We start from the raw sequence: 18,876 nt of genomic DNA on the forward strand, positions 1-18,876 counted from the left end.
TAAGACCTGCTACATTGACTTATTAGTTAGGAATTGTTTGGTAGATAAACAAATCTTGTATGGAGCCACCACTTATAATTTGGATGGTTGAATAAAAATGATCCATTTATTCCACTGACTCACAAGAGCCGTAACAGATGGGGAAATCTTGCAACAGGGGCACTTGTTCTGATGGCAAGGGTCAAAGCGGAAATTTCCCTCACATTGGACAGTTTTCGTTTCACATCCTATTGTATTTGCAGGTCAAGATGCAAAAGAAAATTTCAACCACTCCATCATTCTGCCACAGCTTGTTCCTTGTACACCAATTACGTTACCTACCTGAAGGCATCCAGGAGGGGTATTAGTTGTCAGGAAGGAATTTTAGCTTGGTTGCCCAGTATCCATAATCTGTGCAATATGGCTATATAATTATTGTCTATAGCTTTTAAAGCAGTAGTAAACACTAGGGGAAAAAAAAAGTTTTCCCTTGCAAGACAAAGGCATAATGTACAAGTATTCATCGCACTTTTTGTGGCACACAGCTCTGAAGGAAGGGCATGTTGTTCCTTCAGAGCACATGCATCAGTGCTCTACTCTGGTAAATATCTCCTAAATGGTGCCTTCTGTCAGAGAATTGCTTCCTCGCCACTGGGACACAGGAACAAAGCATTATAGCTGGGCATTGCACCCAATTTTCTTTTTTTAGTCCACAGAGGTGCGCAAAAACAAAAACCCGATAAGTGTACAAAAAAGGTGCAAGTGCAAAAACACCAACGCAAAAAAGTGCACTTAGGGGTTTGCTTTTAATCCATCCCCCAAAGGGGTAGGACCTCTACCCTGATCCCCCGGGGTGCAAGGCTCCTGACAGGGACAAAGGTTTCCAACATGGTCCACCTACCCAAAAGGCCTGGCGGAACCCTTTCCTTGTGATCAGCCAAAGCTGACCACCAAGTACTTGGTTGAGAGGCTCTCCCGAAGAGAGACCCCCCCCACCAAGGATTGGGGGAGGAAGGAACCTAATGGCCACACATCCTCCCCCTAGACATCAGGGCAGGCCGGAGGACCCACACCTTCCATCCAGTGAGGAAAAAAACACACACAAAAATGATAGAGGAGACAAATAAATAAGTGGCTGTGAAATTGTGCACTGGCTGGGCCCTGACGCCCATAGCAAAAATATTGCCCTGGATTTAGCCAACAGGCCTAACCCTAAAAGGCACAGTGCAGAAAAAGTGTTTAGAACAGTGACCATGTGCACTTTTCACATGTGGGATCCCATCCCCATGTGTAACTAAGGGCACCCCTGGGGCCCCCACTCCCAAGGGGCACTGCTCCAAAGACTTTCTGCCTCACAGACAAGGTAAACCCATTCAAATCAGGAGGAACTGGGCTTCTCCGGTTTTCCCGGGGCAATTACAGCCTGTGGGCGCCTTGGTTTTTCTTCCAGCCGGTACTAGCCTTCAGAACCCCCATCATACCAGCAGGGGTACTATACAGTCAGCCATCCTTGCTAAATGTACCCCTACTGGACACTCATAAGAACAAATACTACACTTGATCTTACCCAAAAGGCCGAGAAGAGTTGCACCAAAGAACTAGATGAGACTAGCTTAGGTGCAACAAGAAACTCTCTTTACTGTCAATTCACACAGAATTTATACCACAGAGAACCAGGTAAGAGCTTGATCACATTATCCTAAACAATGAAAATTGTAAACAGTAATACCATCAGTACACCTCATGAACAGCCAACAGTAATCTAACAGCTGACAGTGATCTAATTAACCGTGAGCTAGTCAACACCAAGCACTCAGACAATGCTTTGATTAATCAGGGAGTCCACCGCAGACAGTCCAGCAACAAGCCCACCCCCGAATACACAAAGTACATTACACATGCTGTCCTTCAGGTACTTGTGTAATCTGTCCACTAGAAAAGTCATCATAAGAAAAAGTGGGAATAATTTATCTTCATAGATTCTTGAGGAAGATTGTTGATAAATATTTCTGTCCTTAGTGGAGAAGCTTCTCCAACCCAGTCTGCAGGAAGGCTCCATATTTCGGATGCAAACAAGAGTCCTCACTTCTAACCCTCTACAAATTCTGCCCAGCTTCTCTGAGGTTTTATCTTTGCTATATGCTAAACCAGATTGCTTTGCCTTGGATTAGGGTGGACAGTTGTCATTAACTAAACCTTCCTGTGCTCCCAGACGGAGCTGGATGCCCTCAATGTCAGTATTTCGGAGGCCAAAGTCCTCCAGGCTATTAAATTTTTGAAGTCTTCCAAAGCTACGGGCCCTGATGGGTTTTTGGGCTTATACTATAAGACTTTTTCTGCCCTTCTGGCATCTCATCTAGCTAACTGCTTCAATGCCTTGAAAAATTAGTTGATGCCCTCTCCTGAAGCTCACATCTCAATGATTCACAAAAAGGCGGACACAAATGAATCCCAGAACTTAATACATAGGGACTAAGTTGGCTTTGTCACAGGAAGAACGATGGGCGACAAAGTTTGAAAAGTTGTTCATCTCATTCATCTCTTGTACCACTGGAAAATTCCTGGTTTTCTCCTCTCTTTGAAGCTTTTGACTCCTTATCCTGGGAATACCTGCAATTTGTACTTTTCCAATGGGGTTACGGAGAAGCCTTGCTAACCTGGATCAAAGCCTTATACTCTACACCTATAGAAAGGGCGCACTTCTAAAATGAGAACTGATCATACATGGATGGCATAGAGCACCCATTACCTATAGTGGCAAGAAAAAATATATTTATCTTTTCATTAAAGCTAATTTGGAAGAATGAGGAAATTTTAGATACATTTTAGAGAAATCTTGACAGCAAGAGCTGTGTTGCCTTTCTTCAAAGCTGAAAAATGTAAAATGTTTTGTGGTTGGTCAAGCTTTTGGTTTGAGTTTGAGTTGACCAAGACCAAGTTGAGTTTGAGTTGACCAAGACCCATGGTTACAGCCCCAGTACTCTGCCTTCCCTTTAATGGGTTTATACTTCTTAATTAAAAGTGAATACCCCTTTATGTGTTGGAAACAATGTCTGGTGTGGTGTATATTTTAAGGAAGGGGGGGTTACAATTTTTTTTCATTGATGCTGTAGGATGTGCTATAGCAGAAGTGACATGCAGTGCACACCCCTTTAGCTATTTTTTTTTACAATCATTTGATTTGACAGATTGATTCAGCTCCTATTGATTTCAATGGGGCTCAGGTCTGCTTGAACCGAACCCAGGGCAGTTCTGCTCATCTCTGGTAATATCAATACAAACAATAATTATTAGACAGTAGTGTTCCTCTCATTACCTCTGCAGTTCTGAATGCAGGCTCTTTGAAATGCTTAAAACAGCAGTGTGTTGGCAGGTGTAGTTCTACTTCACCCTGCAGAGGGCACCTTGCTGCTCAGGAATGGAAATGGAGATTTAGGAGAATAATGTTCCCCTGTAGCCTCCACAGGTGTCACAGGAGAAGCAGCTGATTGGTCTCTACAACTCCCAGTGACCTTCTGTGGCCATCTTGGTTGGGGTAGTGCTAATAAATAGTAGTGCCCTGTCAAGTTTTGGCATGCATTTGTGAGTGGATAGTGTAGGGAGAGGATCCATGCTTCACAGGGTTGGGGAAACAACCTTAGGGAGAGTATCCTGTGTGAGTAAGGTAACGACACCTCTGTATGCCTCACCTTCTATCAGTCTCTGAATCTACTCTAGAGGACCCACCCAGCCTTCTCAAGTGCTGCTTGTGCCACCACCCAGCCAGTCAGCTGCCCCTCCTGCAGATACTCCCTTGGCAATGTAGGCTGTTCCTGCGTGTTACCTTGTGGTACCGGTGCATGTCTATTTTCAAGGGCTGCTACCTGTGTTACTGAGCCTGTTACTACAAGTGTTACTACAAGTGTTATTGGAACTGTTACCCCACGTGTTCTACCTCAGTCGCTCCAGCAATAATACTAGTACTAGTGATTGCAGACTGCCATCAACCCTGTTGTTCTTTACACCTGCAACTAGTGGTGTCACTACAGGGGGCAATTGCCCAACCAGGTTATTCTTTGCTCCCATGTGCCCCCCCTGCTAAATTAGGCTGCTGGGCAGTGGCGGAACTACCAGGGTCGCAGCAAGCAGGCCCTGGTTTTACACCACCTGGGGGTGCCCTGACAAGTGGAACGGGGCCTCACTGCCATCATAGGCAGTATCAGGTCCCCTCCTGAATGCCCAAGCACCTGTGCACCCAGTGGCATTGCTAGGGGTATGTGGACCAAACCTGGGTGACACCCGCCAAGGGGGGCAACACCCAAGGCCATCTATAATGAAGGGCATATTAATAAATAATTTTACATTTTGACCATTAGGTACACGGCAACATGTAGCTGAAAAACGTCAGATTTATGTAGTAAATGCAATTGTGAATTCCCCTGTTTGTCTCTATGTACAATACGTGTGTATCACAAACAGTGCCAGCCTGTGCACTCTTCAGCTGTCAGGTGATATTCTTGTTTGTTTGAAGGGTCATGTTATAACATTATTGAATATAATATATTAGTGTCATTACGTCTGTTTGGTTACCACACCTAGCAACCAGTTATGGAAAAGTCTATTTGAGCAGATGTACGGTGTAAGACAAAGAACGTCTGGGCTAGGCATGGTTTAAATGGATCTGCTAGATACACATTAACACTTGTGACAATGAGCCAGCACAAGCATTCAGCAGCACACGCAGTGTATGTGTGAGGCCGTACTGCTTGTCTTCAGGGTGGGTGAAGCACGATATCATTTGTCTTCTGCTTTTCTTTAAACAGCTCTACACTTTGTGGTTTAGAAATAATCAGCAGTCTCTAGGGTTGGCTTGCAGTTCAGACCAAGGAGCCCTGTAAACAAATATACTAGTCAACCATATTAGTGTAACACTAAGATAGAGATAACAGAACACACTGCAGAGGAACTATGGGAATCAAGTGAAACCAATCCGTGGACTACTAGCACTATGCAAGAAAGAGTTAAATTGTGCCAGTCAAAAAATGTGGATTCCAGGGAAACAGCTAAATACAAAGTTACAATACAAATATGAGACATTACTTACCTCCAATGCAATATGTCCCTTGTGCTGCGGTGCCCTGGATTAATAGAAAATGTTCTCATCCGATGCCCCCCTCTCACCTACCATCATCATTTGTGGAATGTAGTTTTTAGGTCAGCCATATATGGATCAAAATTAGACCAGTTCAGCAAGGACTGTCTAAATTTAAATCCATATATGGGCCGGGAGGTTGTACAGAAGTTGTTTTACCAATCAACTTCTGTACAACTGTCCTGATGGATTATACTCAGTCAATCAGGGCTGCAGTCCATAAGCTGCAACAGTGATCAGTGTGTTCTGATGGAGGGGAAATCTCCCCATTATAAGAATACAATAGCTCAGCAGGGAGCATTCCCCCATCCACATCGAGCGTGTGGATGGAAAAACAAGTCAGTTTTTTCATTCAACCCACTGGCTGAATGAAAAAGAATGACTAAACTATGGGCTGCCTTAGAACTGAGGGACCTACAATATGCAGTACTGCAACTTCTATGAATAAAACATGATCTATGAATGGAGGAGGGGTGGATGATTGAAAGGCCTGCCCCATTCATTCAGAGATCCTGTTTCATTCATATGAGCTGTATTACTGGCTTCTATGAAATGGAGCAGCTGGGCACAAAGGGTCAGCATAGTCAGGCTTTTTGATGAGCACATATGACAGGTCCCTCAATTCTATTAACCCCCACTGCACAGCAAGATTGTGGCGAGGATGAGTGGGGCATTGGTGCAGGAAGGTTTCTGTTAAATCAGGACAAAGCATCCCAAGAGACCCATCACTTTGACACTAAGTAATGTCCCTTGTGTTGATTTTTTTTTCTTAAATAAACTTATGCCTTAAAATGCAGCCTGGTTAGTTCCCTGTCCCTAGACTGTGATTGGGCAGCAGTGGACCCGCAGCTGACTGGTGAGGTCATCCTTCTGCTATTTTCTCCCGTTCCCATGTTCATTATCAGCACATGTGAATATAGCTCATCTGATTGGCCTATGGTGCTGTCTGTTAAGCTGACTATAAATGGTTACATTATTTTCATTCAGGTCTCAAGTTGACAAAAAAAACAGACTTCCCCATCTGTGCTATACAGCAGAGATTGAGGAATCGCCTGCTGTTGCAATTTTTCATCAAGCACCTTCGATATTTCAATCAAAGGATGTTGGGCGAGAGGGTCTCTAGAGGGCAACCAACAGAGTGAATTTCAGTTTGCATACAGCTACAATCACCTCAAGCAAAGTTCGCATAGTGTATGACCAGCTTTACTTTGCCATTCTGGGGTGTATTGTACAAAGGATTGGAGGCAGATGATAACAAATATATTTCAGATACTCACACCACTGTAGATGCTTTTAAAAACTATATTCATTCATATACAGTAATAATTAGAACATACCTGAATTTATCGGTGTCATTGGATCAGGACTGAAGGTATGTATAAGACCTAGGGAGTAACATTCAGGGTGTTGGGAGTAGATAATTAAAGGAAAAAAAATAGCAAAACATCTGAGCACTTGTGTTTAAAAGGCACCAGATGTAGGATTGCAACCATATAAAAGCGTGCATCTTTTATTTTTACATATAAAAAAAGAAGGTATACATGAAACAACACCTACTAATTTTCAAAACTGAAAAAAAAGGATTCTGATAGTCATTGGCATTGGTGTACCCAAAGCAAATATCCAACCCTCTACAAACTTATTGCATTGTAAATCAAAGTAATCAATTGCTCTGTCCCAGAAGTGGGCCATAAATAATACTGTAGGCAGATGGGATCCCACAAAAGAGGGAAGAAAAAGAAGGGTCACCTATGATCTCTACGTGTTTCTCAGCCTAGCAAGTCACTTCTTCAGGAATAATACATATCAGAATTTATAATTAAATATATAGAAAAATGACAAATTTACACAATGCCAGTTAACAAAATATAAGTGCACTTAAAATCACATTCATTTATATGATTAATTAGTGCATAACTGAGTTTATTGGTGTCATTGGATCAGGGCTGAAGGTACTCATAAGACCTAGGGGTCAGGGTGAAGGAATTAATTAAAGGGAAAAAAATTACAGTTGTTTTTAAAGGTCAACTCCAGGGGAAAAAAAATCAACCCTTTCAGTGGTCTGTGGGAGGAGCCTCAGTGTCATCACATACCATACAGGGACATTAAGCATGTGTTGTACTCTGAGCAGGCTTTGGAGTGACTGGAGCGGGTTGCAGCTTACAGAGCAGATGCAGGGGATTTGTTGAAGTGCTGGAGTTAGCCTGCTGGAGTGAGAAATAAGGTAAAAATGGGCTTTATTGATGTATTATTATGAATATCCATCTCTAAATATTGTGTTTCTTCCTAAATAGTAATAGCTTATGTATGAGGATTACTAGCTGTTTTATAGAGGTGTAAACCTGTCCTACTTTGATATGTACAATATTACCATTCTTTACCTCTCTTGGAGACACCATGCTGGACAATGTCAAGTGAAGGGTGGGGTTAGTGGATATATTCTTAGTGATGGCACCCAAAATGTTAAGCGTCCCCTTTCCACTGAAAGAATATGGAAAAATGAACAAAATATTGGAGAAGCAATGTCATGCTGGTTTTATAATAATGGAGTATGGGGAGATTCCTTGATGATGTTTCTGATATAACACAAAAAGAATTGTGGAAAAGTTTTGTCCACAGTTTACACCGTTTTTAAAGCCCATCTCCTAGCAAAACTGGAGACTAAGATTCTGGATTGAGCTAAAGAAATGCCTAGATGCCAAGTCCTTCCAAGTAGTTAAAGGACAGTTTGGCTGATTTACTAAAGAAGTTGAGACTCTCAACTGAAAAAAATGATTTGAATATTAATTTCAAATATCCTAACGTGAAGAGCAATATCTTGTGCACATGGATTAAAACAATCACTGAAATAGCTTCAAGTTCAGAAACTATGCATGAATTACCATGAATACAGAATAAAGAAAGCTAAAAAAGGTGTTAAAGAGAGCCAGAAACTGGAACATTTCAAACAGGAAACCAAGTTAAATTGAAATTTTTTGAATAACTAAGACCACTATAATTGTCTATATAATAGCAGACAGATTCACGCCATCATCCTAGTTCAACATCAAATGAGTCACTGTGATAAAAAATGGGCAGGAGATCAAACTATTCAAACGTCTTTGGTTGCATCTTTGTGACAGACCAGTGAAGCCAATAGCAAAATCACAGCCCTGAAGCCTGAACCTTAAAAAACAAGTCAGCAATAGTAACCTTCATGTTCCAATACTCACAGATTCACATTACATTCTAAATATGAGGCAGAAAAATATTGGCAGGAATTTTACTAATCTTTTTTATCTCCTCACACTAGTAATATACTTTACATATAAATAAGTGAGCTTTGTGTGCTGGGTGACAGATTTGACTGGTGTAATGGATACTGGGGACTGAGGTATTTGTTCTGGAGTATGGGTTTTACTGGTGACATGGATGGGGGTGAATGAGTTGTGTGTGCTAAAGTACAAATACCACTAGTGACTTGGATACTGAGAAGTGAGATGTGTGTGAGGAGTGAGATTGCATTGGTGACCTGTGCATGTAGGAGCACAGATCTCACTAGTAACTTGGATACTGGGAAATGAGCTTTGTGCTGGAGTGCTGACTTTACTGGTAACTAGACATGTGCGATTCGTTTCGATACAAATTGAAAATCAGGTGAAATTTTTGTTATTTGGAGATACAGATGTTTTTCGAATCTCTGAATCACAGTAGTAACGAATCTCAACAAATCCCAAATAAATTATAACGAAACAACAAATTCATTTGTCTTCATTCATTTCATTCGGGTGATATGATGCGATAGTTTGGGCCTTATGCTAATGTTTGAAGTATCCAAAATAATGTAACAACATAGCAAATGATCCGAATTGATTCAGATCCATCTCATTTTTGTGTTGCATTAACATTTTTCATTATTATAAAAAATGCACTACATTTGAAATGTAAATAAATTGCAATAAATAGTTGCAGTGAAGTATAAAATTGAAATAAGATGATGATTCCTACTTATTGTGTTTGGGTTGGGTGGAGGTGGATCCATCAGAATCTCAGAATCATATGTGAAGAACCGCCTGGCACCCCGCCTGGGTGCCTCCATCAGAGAGCAGGAACACATGAACAACGTATTATACCTGGGAATTGCACCCAAGAACTAGACGACACTAGCTTAGGTGCATACAGGCACTGTTTTTATTAAAAATTAACAGGAATTTATACCATACAAAACCAGATAAGAGCTTGATCACATTATTCTAAAAAATGCAAACTTTAAACAGTAATATCATCGGTACATCTAATGAACAGCTAGCAGCTAACAGTAACTTCATTAAACAGTGATCTAATTAGGAATAAGCTAATCAACAGCCAATCACTCAGGCCAGCTTTGCTTAGTCAGGGAGCCCATCCCAGGCAATTCGGCAACAAGTATACAACCCTGGATAAATAATTATTACTATTATTATTATACAGTATTTATAAAGCGCCAACAGTTCGCTCAGCGCTGTACATTACAAAGGGAGACAGAAAATGCGACAGTACGAAAGCAATACAATGTGATACACAAGGGGTTTGAGCGCCCTGCTCTTTCGAGCTTACAATCTAGGAGGGAGGGGATAGTGGTACAGGAGGAGATAGCTGTGGGGGATGGAGTGGTAGGAAGAGTGCAGGAGGTCGGCAATTAGCAGGGGGTGCGGTAGACTTCCCTGAAGAGGTGGGTTTTCAGGTTGCGCCTAAATGAGAGGAGAGTAGGTGATAGTCTGATGGATTGGGGTAGGGAGTTCCAGAGGATAGGTGATGTCCTGGAGAAATCCTGGAGGCAGCATGGAAGGAGGAGACCAGGGAACTAGAGAGAAGAAGGTCTTGAGAGGAGCGTTGTGTGCGTGTTGGGTGGTACTTGGATATTAGGTCGGCGATGTAGTTTGGGGCAGTATGGTGGATGGCTTTGTACGTCAGTGTTAGGATTTTGAATTTGATCAGTTGTGCAATCGGAAGCCAGTGGAGGGATTGGCAGAGGGGGGTGGTGGAAACGGAGCGGTTGGTGAGGTGAATGAGTCTGGCTGCCGTGTTTAGGATCGACTGAAGCGGGGATAGCCTGTGGCGAGGCAGACCAGTGAGCAGGTAGTTGCAGTAATCGAGTCGTGATATGATGAGGGAGTGGGTGAGCTGTTTAGTGGTTTCTGGCGTTAGGAACATGCGGATTTTGGTGATGTTGCGGAGGTGGAGTCTGCATGAGTTTGTTAGTGATTGGACTTGGGGCTGGAAGGATAGGTTGGAGTCCAGAATGACACCAAGTACTCTGGCCTGGGGGGCGGGACTGATAGTGGCATTGTTGGACGTGATGGAGAAGTCAGTGGGGGGTGGTGTGCGAGCTGGGGGGAAGACTAGGAGCTCGGTTTTGGAGAGGTTCAGTTTAAGGAAGTGGAGCGACATCCAGTCTGATATGTCGTTTAGTAGGTTTGTGATTCGGGCGGAGACTGAGGGGGTGAGGCGAGGGGTAGAGAGATAGATTTGTGTGTCATCGGCATAGAGGTAGTAGTTGAAGACGTGAGATTTATGAGTTGGCCAAGGGAGGAGGTGTAGATGGAGAAGAGAAGGGGCCCGAGGACGGAGCCTTGAGGGACCCCAACAGAGAGGGGGAGCGAGGGGGAGGTGGTAGCATTATAGGTAACGCTGAAGGAGCATTGTGATAGGTAGGACGAGAGCCAGGAGAGAGCAGAATCTCTGAGGCCAAGGGAGTGTAATTTTTTGAGGAGGAGGGGGTGGTCGACTGTGTCGAAGGCAGAGGAGAGGTCGAGGAGTAGGAGCACTGAATAGTGGCCATTAGCTTTGGCAGTTAGAAGGTCATTGGAGAGTTTGAGTAAGGCAGTTTCAGTGGAGTGGAGGGGACAGAAGCTGGACTGTAGGGGATCGAGGAGGTTGTTGTCGTTGAGGTGAGAGCTTAGGCGATTGTAGACTAAGCGCTCGAGGAGATTGGATGAGAATGGGAGCAGGGAGATGGGTTTGAGGTTGTTCGGGTCGTTGGGGTCCAGGGAGGGCTTTTTAAGTATGGGAGTGATGTGCGCGTGCTTCAGAGGGGAGGGGAATGTGCCAGAAGAGAGGGAGAGATTAAAGATGTGGGTGAAGGAGCGTAGGATGGAGGGAGAGGGAGGTCGTAGGAGTTGTGAGGGGATAGGGTCGAGGGGGCAGGTGGTGAGGCGGGCGTCAGAAAAAGACCTTGGTGACCTTCTCAATGGTAGTAAGGTTGAAGGTGTGGAGTGTGGAGGGGGCTTCAGTGTGAGGAATGTTAGGTGGGGTGGAGGTCAGAGCAGTGGTGAGGCCGAGGGAGAGGGGTGATGAGGGGGTAGCTGTGTGAGAGGGGATGGGTTTGGAGGGAGTTGGAGAAGCGGCGATATCCTTGCGAATTGTGTCAATCTTGTTTTTAAAGTGATTGGCAATCTCAAGGGTGGTGAGTGAGGTGCTGGGTGGAGGTGGGGGCAGAGAGAGTAGAGAGTTAAAGGTGGAGAAAAGTCGGCGAGGATTGGAGGAGAGGGTCTTGATGAGGGTCAGGAAGTAGGCTTGTTTGGCAGCGTGGAGGGCGGAGGTGTATGTGTGGAAGGCGGATTTATAGGGGGTGAAGGCTTGTTGGGATCTGGTTTTGCACCATAGTCGCTCCAGGGCACGACTGTGTCATTTGAAAGTTTTGGTGTGATCAGTCTGCCAATGCTGGAGCGGTCGGGGTCTGATATTTCGTGCAGTTAAAGGCGCTAATGAGTCAAGGGCGGCTGACAGCGAGTTGTTATAGGCAGTCATAGCCAGGTCGGGGCAGGGGGACAGGGGGAGGATGCTGTCATGGAGTTGATCAGCTGCAGAGTGGAGGGGGGCAGGGTTCAGGTTGCGGAGGTTACGGCTGGTAGTAGTATGCCATTTGGAAGGGTAGGCATTTGAGGACGAGGAGACAGAGAAGGTAATAAGGTTGTGGTCCAAGAGAGTGAAGGGGGTGTTAGTGAGGTTGTGGGGAGCGCAGAGGTGGGAGAAGACAAGGTCCAGGATATTTCCGTCGGAGTGGGTGGTGGATTGTATGCACTGTGTGAGTGCAAAGGAGGAGGTTAATTGGAGGAGTTGGGATGAGGCCGGGTTGTCGATGTTGACAGGGATGTTGAAATCCCCAAGGATGATGGTGGGTAGCTCGGAGGAGAGAAAGAAGGGTAACCAGGCGGAAAAGTCATCAAGGAAGCGGGATACGGGTCCAGGAGGCCGGTAGGTTACGGTTGGGGAGAATAGTCAGATGCAGTGGGCCTCGAAGGAGGAGAAGGATAGAGAGGGGGGGTTTGGGAGGACTCGGAAGGTGCTCTGTGGTGACAGGAGCAGACCAACCCCACCACCTTTACGACTGTTGGGTCAGGGTGAGTGGGTCCAGATGAGATCACCATAGGAGAGTGCAGCAGGGGAGGTAGAGTCAGTGGCCTGGATCCAGGTTTCCGTGATCGCTAGGAAGTTGAGGGAGCGGGAAACAAAGAGGTCGAAGTACATAACACATGCTGCCTTTCAGGTGTTTGGCTTTCACTTATGCAATCTGTCCACTAGAAATGTCATCATAAAACAAAACTCATACAATGTTCCAGCAGTCTGAAAAAGTCGAATTAAATGTATCTTCATTGATTTCTTGAGGGAGAGCGTTGATAAATATTTCTGTCCCCAGTGGAGGAACTTCCCTAACCCAGTCTGCAGGAGGGTCACCATATTTCCTTTAACCATTAACCTGTACATGATTAATATTACACCTTTCCATCCACTCTGGAAGGGAAGCTTTATTGTCTTTATTCGGAGAATTACTCCAAACCTTGCTCTCAGTGTTCATCATGTTGCTGTCCATCATGCTGTCTCCATGGGAGTTCTTTTCCATGCTCTGACAGGTAGAAGCAGACAAAATCCCCAGTCTATTGCCAGGGGCCATAGTCAATAAGCAAGAGGCTAGCCTGTAGTCCCCTCCAAATACCCCTGTCCCGGTTGGGTCTGTCACACAAAACATAATGAATGAATCCAAAATAAATTTGTTCCATTATGTTACGATTCAGAGATTCTGATGGATCCACCTACATCCAACCCAAACAGAGTGCCTAAGAAGTCTTAAAAAAAAAAGAATTAATGAGTAAAATGAATGTAGCCAATCTTTCAAAATAACTTCCAAAATATGAATCAATTCAGAACAATGAATGTATGAAAAAAAATTGAATATACGACACAAATCTGAATTTACTAAACCAATTCTGAAAATGAATCATTCTAACATAAGAAATATGATGAAGCAAAAGTATTAACTTAACTAATGAATCCGAAACTAGTTTTTCCATTGTGCACATCTCTACTGGTGTCATGGATGGACGTAAGTGAGCTTTGTGTGCTGGAATGCAGAGCAGATCTCACTGGTGACGGTGACATGAATATTGGGAAGTGAGCTGTGTGTGCTGCAGTACTTACATCGCTACAGACGGGGATGGTGGGAAGTGAGCAGATTGCATTGGTGAAATGTGTAGTATGGCTGGCGGCCCCTTTAAAGTGTAATTCCACTTTTGCATCCAAACTGGGGTAACACATACAGTACTTTAAACAGGTTACATGTTCATATTCACATAGTATAATTTAAAAAAAATGCTGATTACCATTTTAGATTTTTTTTTATGGAAACTACATTAAGGAAATATCTATGTAGCACCCTCCTAGGCAGGTAGTGAAGAAGCAGTGTAGGGGTGAACAGGGAATGCTAGTATGTATTAGGTTGTCATTTGATTAAACAGAACCTATGCCCCCTTTTATAATAGGTGTCTCTATAAACCCCTCCCCCCCCCCTTACATCCAGGTCCCTATCTGCATCACCTATAACATCAAATGTGCCAATCAGCATGACTCCTTATATCAACTGTAAACATCATAGTGCCCCTTACATCAAATGTCCCAATCAGAGCCCCCTTAAACCAATTGCCCTTATCAGAGTGCCCTTTACAGCAATTATCCCCATCACACTAGCACATGGATTAGTGGATGCTTTCTCAGAGTCCAGGGGGCAGGAAAAGTAAAGTCTGGGGGTTCCGGCCACCCCATCACCCCCCTAGATCCAGGCCTGCTGAGCAGTCACAACTGTAGCTCTGTGCACCAGACCCAAGAGCAGAGGGGAAGAGAGCCCATGTTGTGTACCTTGTGAACCACATGGAGGAAAGGACTTGGACTGAGTATACTGCTGGGCTGCCTAATAGTTCCTGGAGGTTTGTAGCATTTTTGTACCCAGCTGCCTGCTACTACACTGGGAAACCTACTGGAAGCTAGGACCAGACTGCAGAGGTGCTGTATTTACCTTCCCCCTTCCCCAGAATGCCTGTTCATGGCACAGATTAGTGAAGCCTTGGCTAGTGGACTCTGTACAGAGCAGAGCCAAACAGTCTGGGCATCCTTGCATTACATTACTCCTCTTCCCATGGGCCATGGATGGACAGCTCAACTTGGAGATAAGAGAGGAGGAACCTGTCTGGCTGCATTGATGGCCAGACTTTTAGTCCCACCCACTGGGCACACAGCACTGGTTCGGGGATCCAGAGAAAGGAAAGAAAGCTACATTGGAACCCAGAAGTGTGTATTGTATAGGAAAAGAAACAGGGGAAGCCAAGCAATGAGCTGTGCAGGGAAGAGAGAACCTGGAGAGAGGACAGTGTGGCACTAGTGACATGGATACTGGGAAGTGAGCTATGTGATCCAGCGTACAGATTCAGATCTTACTAGCGACATGGATACTGGGAAGTGAGCTGTGTGATCCGGAGTACAGATTCAGATCTTACTAGAGACATGGATAGTGGGAAGTGAGCTGTGCGATCCGGAGTACAGATTCAGATCTTACTAGCGACATGAATACTGGGAAGTGAGCTGTGCGATCCGGAGTACAGATTCAGATCTTACTAGCGACATGAATACTGGGAAATGAGCTGTGCGATCCGTCGCAAAGATTCAGATCTTACTAGTGACATGAATACTGGGAAGTGAGCTGTGCGATCCGGAGTACAGATTCAGATCTTACTAGCGACATGAATACTGGGAAGTGAGCTGTGCGATCCGTCGCAAAGATTCAGATCTTACTAGCGACATGGATAGTGGGAAGTGAGCTGTGCGATCCGGAGTACAGATTCAGATCTTACTAGCGACATGAATACTGGGAAGTGAGCTGTGCGATCCGGAGTACAGATTCAGATCTTACTAGCGACATGGATAGTGGGAAGTGAGCTGTGTGATCCGGAGTACAGATTCAGATCTTACTAGCGACATGGATAGTGGGAAGTGAGCTGTGCGATCCGGAGTACAGATTCAGATCTTACTAGCGACATGAATAGTGGGAAGTGAGCTGTGCGATCCGGCGTACAGATTCAGATCTTACTAGCGACATGGATACTGGGAAGTGAGCTGTGCGATCCGGCGTACAGATTCAGATCTTACTAGCGACATGGATACTGGGAAGTGAGCCGTGTGATCCGGCGTACAGAGTCAGATCTTACTAGCGACATGAATACTGGGAAGTGAGCTGTGCGATCCGTCGCAAAGATTCAGATCTTACTAGCGACATGGATACTGGGAAGTGAGCTGTGCGATCCGGTGTACAGATTCAGTTCTTACTAGCGACATGAATACTGGGAAGTGAGCTGTGTGATCCAGAGTACATATTCAGATCTTACTAGTGACATGGATACTGGGAAGTGAGCTGTGCGATCCGGAGTACAGATTCAGATCTTACTAGTGACATGGATACTGGGAAGTGAGCTGTGCGATCCGGAGTACAGATTCAGATCTTACTAGCGACATGAATAGTGGGAAGTGAGCTGTGCGATCCGGCGTACAGATTCAGATCTTACTAGCGACATGGATACTGGGAAGTGAGCTGTGCGATCTGGTGTACAGATTCAGATCTTACTAGCGACATGAATACTGGGAAGTGAGCTGTGTGATCCGGAGTACATATTCAGATCTTACTAGTGACATGGATACTGGGAAGTGAGCTGTGCGATCCGGAGTACAGATTCAGATCTTACTAGCGACATGAATAGTGGGAAGTGAGCTGTGCGATCCGGCGTACAGATTCAGATCTTACTAGCGACATGGATACTGGGAAGTGAGCTGTGCGATCCGGCGTACAGATTCAGATCTTACTAGCGACATGGATACTGGGAAGTGAGCTGTGCGATCCGGCGTACAGATTCAGATCTTACTAGAGACATGGATACTGGGAAGGGAGCTGTGTGATCCGGAGTACAGATTCAGATCTTACTGGGAAGTGAGCCGTGTGATCCGGCGTACAGATTCAGATCTTACTAGCGACATGGATACTGGGAAGTGAGCTGTGCGATCCGGTGTACAGATTCAGATCTTACTAGCGACATGAATACTGGGAAGTGAGCTGTGTGATCCAGAGTACATATTCAGATCTTACTAGTGACATGGATACTGGGAAGTGAGCTGTGCGATCCGGAGTACAGATTCAGATCTTACTAGTGACATGGATACTGGGAAGTGAGCTGTGCGATCCGGAGTACAGATTCAGATCTTACTAGCGACATGAATAGTGGGAAGTGAGCTGTGCGATCCGGCGTACAGATTCAGATCTTACTAGCGACATGGATACTGGGAAGTGAGCTGTGCGATCTGGTGTACAGATTCAGATCTTACTAGCGACATGAATACTGGGAAGTGAGCTGTGTGATCCGGAGTACATATTCAGATCTTACTAGTGACATGGATACTGGGAAGTGAGCTGTGCGATCCGGAGTACAGATTCAGATCTTACTAGCGACATGAATAGTGGGAAGTGAGCTGTGCGATCCGGCGTACAGATTCAGATCTTACTAGCGACATGGATACTGGGAAGTGAGCTGTGCGATCCGGCGTACAGATTCAGATCTTACTAGCGACATGGATACTGGGAAGTGAGCTGTGCGATCCGGCGTACAGATTCAGATCTTACTAGAGACATGGATACTGGGAAGGGAGCTGTGTGATCCGGAGTACAGATTCAGATCTTACTGGGAAGTGAGCCGTGTGATCCGGCGTACAGATTCAGATCTTACTAGCGACATGGATAGTGGGAAGTGAGCTGTGCGATCTGGCGTACAGATTCAGATCTTACTAGCGACATGAATACTGGGAAGTGAGCTGTGCGATCCAGCGTACAGATTCAGATCTTACTAGTGACATGGATAGTGGGAAGTGAGCTGTGTGATCCGGAGTACAGATTCAGATCTTACTGGGAAGTGAGCCGTGTGATCCGGAGTACAGATTCAGATCTTACTGGGAAGTGAGCTGTGTGATCCGGCGTACAGATTCAGATCTTACTAGTGACATGGATACTGGGAAGTGAGCTGTGTGATCCGGAGTACATATTCAGATCTTACTGGTTAGTGAGCCCTATGATCTGGAGTACAGATTCAGATCTTACTAGCGACATGGATACTGGGAAGTGAGCTGTGTGATCCGGCGTACAGATTCAGATCTTTCTACTGACATGGATAGTGGGAAGTGAGCTGTGCGATCCGGAGTACATATTCAGATCTTACTAGAGACATGGATAGTGGGAAGTGAGCTGTGTGATCCGGAGTATATATTCAGATCTTACTAGTGACATGGATACTGGGAAGTGAGCTGTGCGATCCGGAGTACAGATTCAGATCTTACTAGCGACATGAATAGTGGGAAGTGAGCTGTGCAATCCGGAGTACAGATTCAGATCTTACTGGTTAGTGAGCCGTGTGATCCGGCGTACAGATTCAGATCTTTCTACTGACATGGATAGTGGGAAGTGAGCTGTGCGATCCGGAGTACATATTCAGATCTTACTAGAGACATGGATAGTGGGAAGTGAGCTGTGTGATCCGGCGTACAGATTCAGATCTTACTAGCGACATGAATACTGGGAAGTGAGCTGTGCGATCCGGAGTACAGATTCAGATCTTACTGGTTAGTGAGCCGTGTGATCCGGCGTACAGATTCAGATCTTTCTACTGACATGGATAGTGGGAAGTGAGCTGTGCGATCCGGAGTACATATTCAGATCTTACTAGAGACATGGATACTGGGAAGTGAGCTGTGCGATCCGGAGTACATATTCAGATCTTACTAGAGACATGGATAGTGGGAAGTGACCTGTGCGATCCGGCGTACATATTCAGATCTTACTAGAGACATGGATAGTGGGAAGTGACCTGTGCGATCCGGCGTACATATTCAGATCTTACTAGAGACATGGATAGTGGGAAGTGACCTGTGTGATCCGGCGTACATATTCAGATCTTACTAGAGACATGGATAGTGGGAAGTGAGCTGTGCGATCCGGCGTACATATTCAGATCTTACTAGAGACATGGATAGTGGGAAGTGACCTGTGTGATCCGGCGTACATATTCAGATCTTACTAGAGACATGGATAGTGGGAAGTGACCTGTGCGATCCGGAGTACATATTCAGATCTTACTAGAGACATGGATAGTGGGAAGTGAGCTGTGCGATCCGGCGTACATATTCAGATCTTACTAGAGACATGGATAGTGGGAAGTGAGCTGTGGGAGGCATATCCCACTGATAATGTTAGAAAGCCAACTTTAATTATTAGGTGGGCATTTCTTACTAGTCTCCCATCCTTTATTTCACTTCTTGTTTGTACAATAAATGGATGACTTCTGACAATGTATGCACTTTGGTCACAACACTTCTTTATTAAGATATGGTTTATGCTTGATATTTGGAATAAAGAAGCATGTAAAAAATCTGAATGTGCAGCTTAC

The sequence above is a fragment of the Staurois parvus genome, unplaced genomic scaffold (assembly GCF_062004578.1).
Source record: "Staurois parvus isolate SC_StPar_1 unplaced genomic scaffold, SC_StPar_1.0 ptg000204l, whole genome shotgun sequence".
Classification (NCBI taxonomy): domain Eukaryota; kingdom Metazoa; phylum Chordata; class Amphibia; order Anura; family Ranidae; genus Staurois; species Staurois parvus.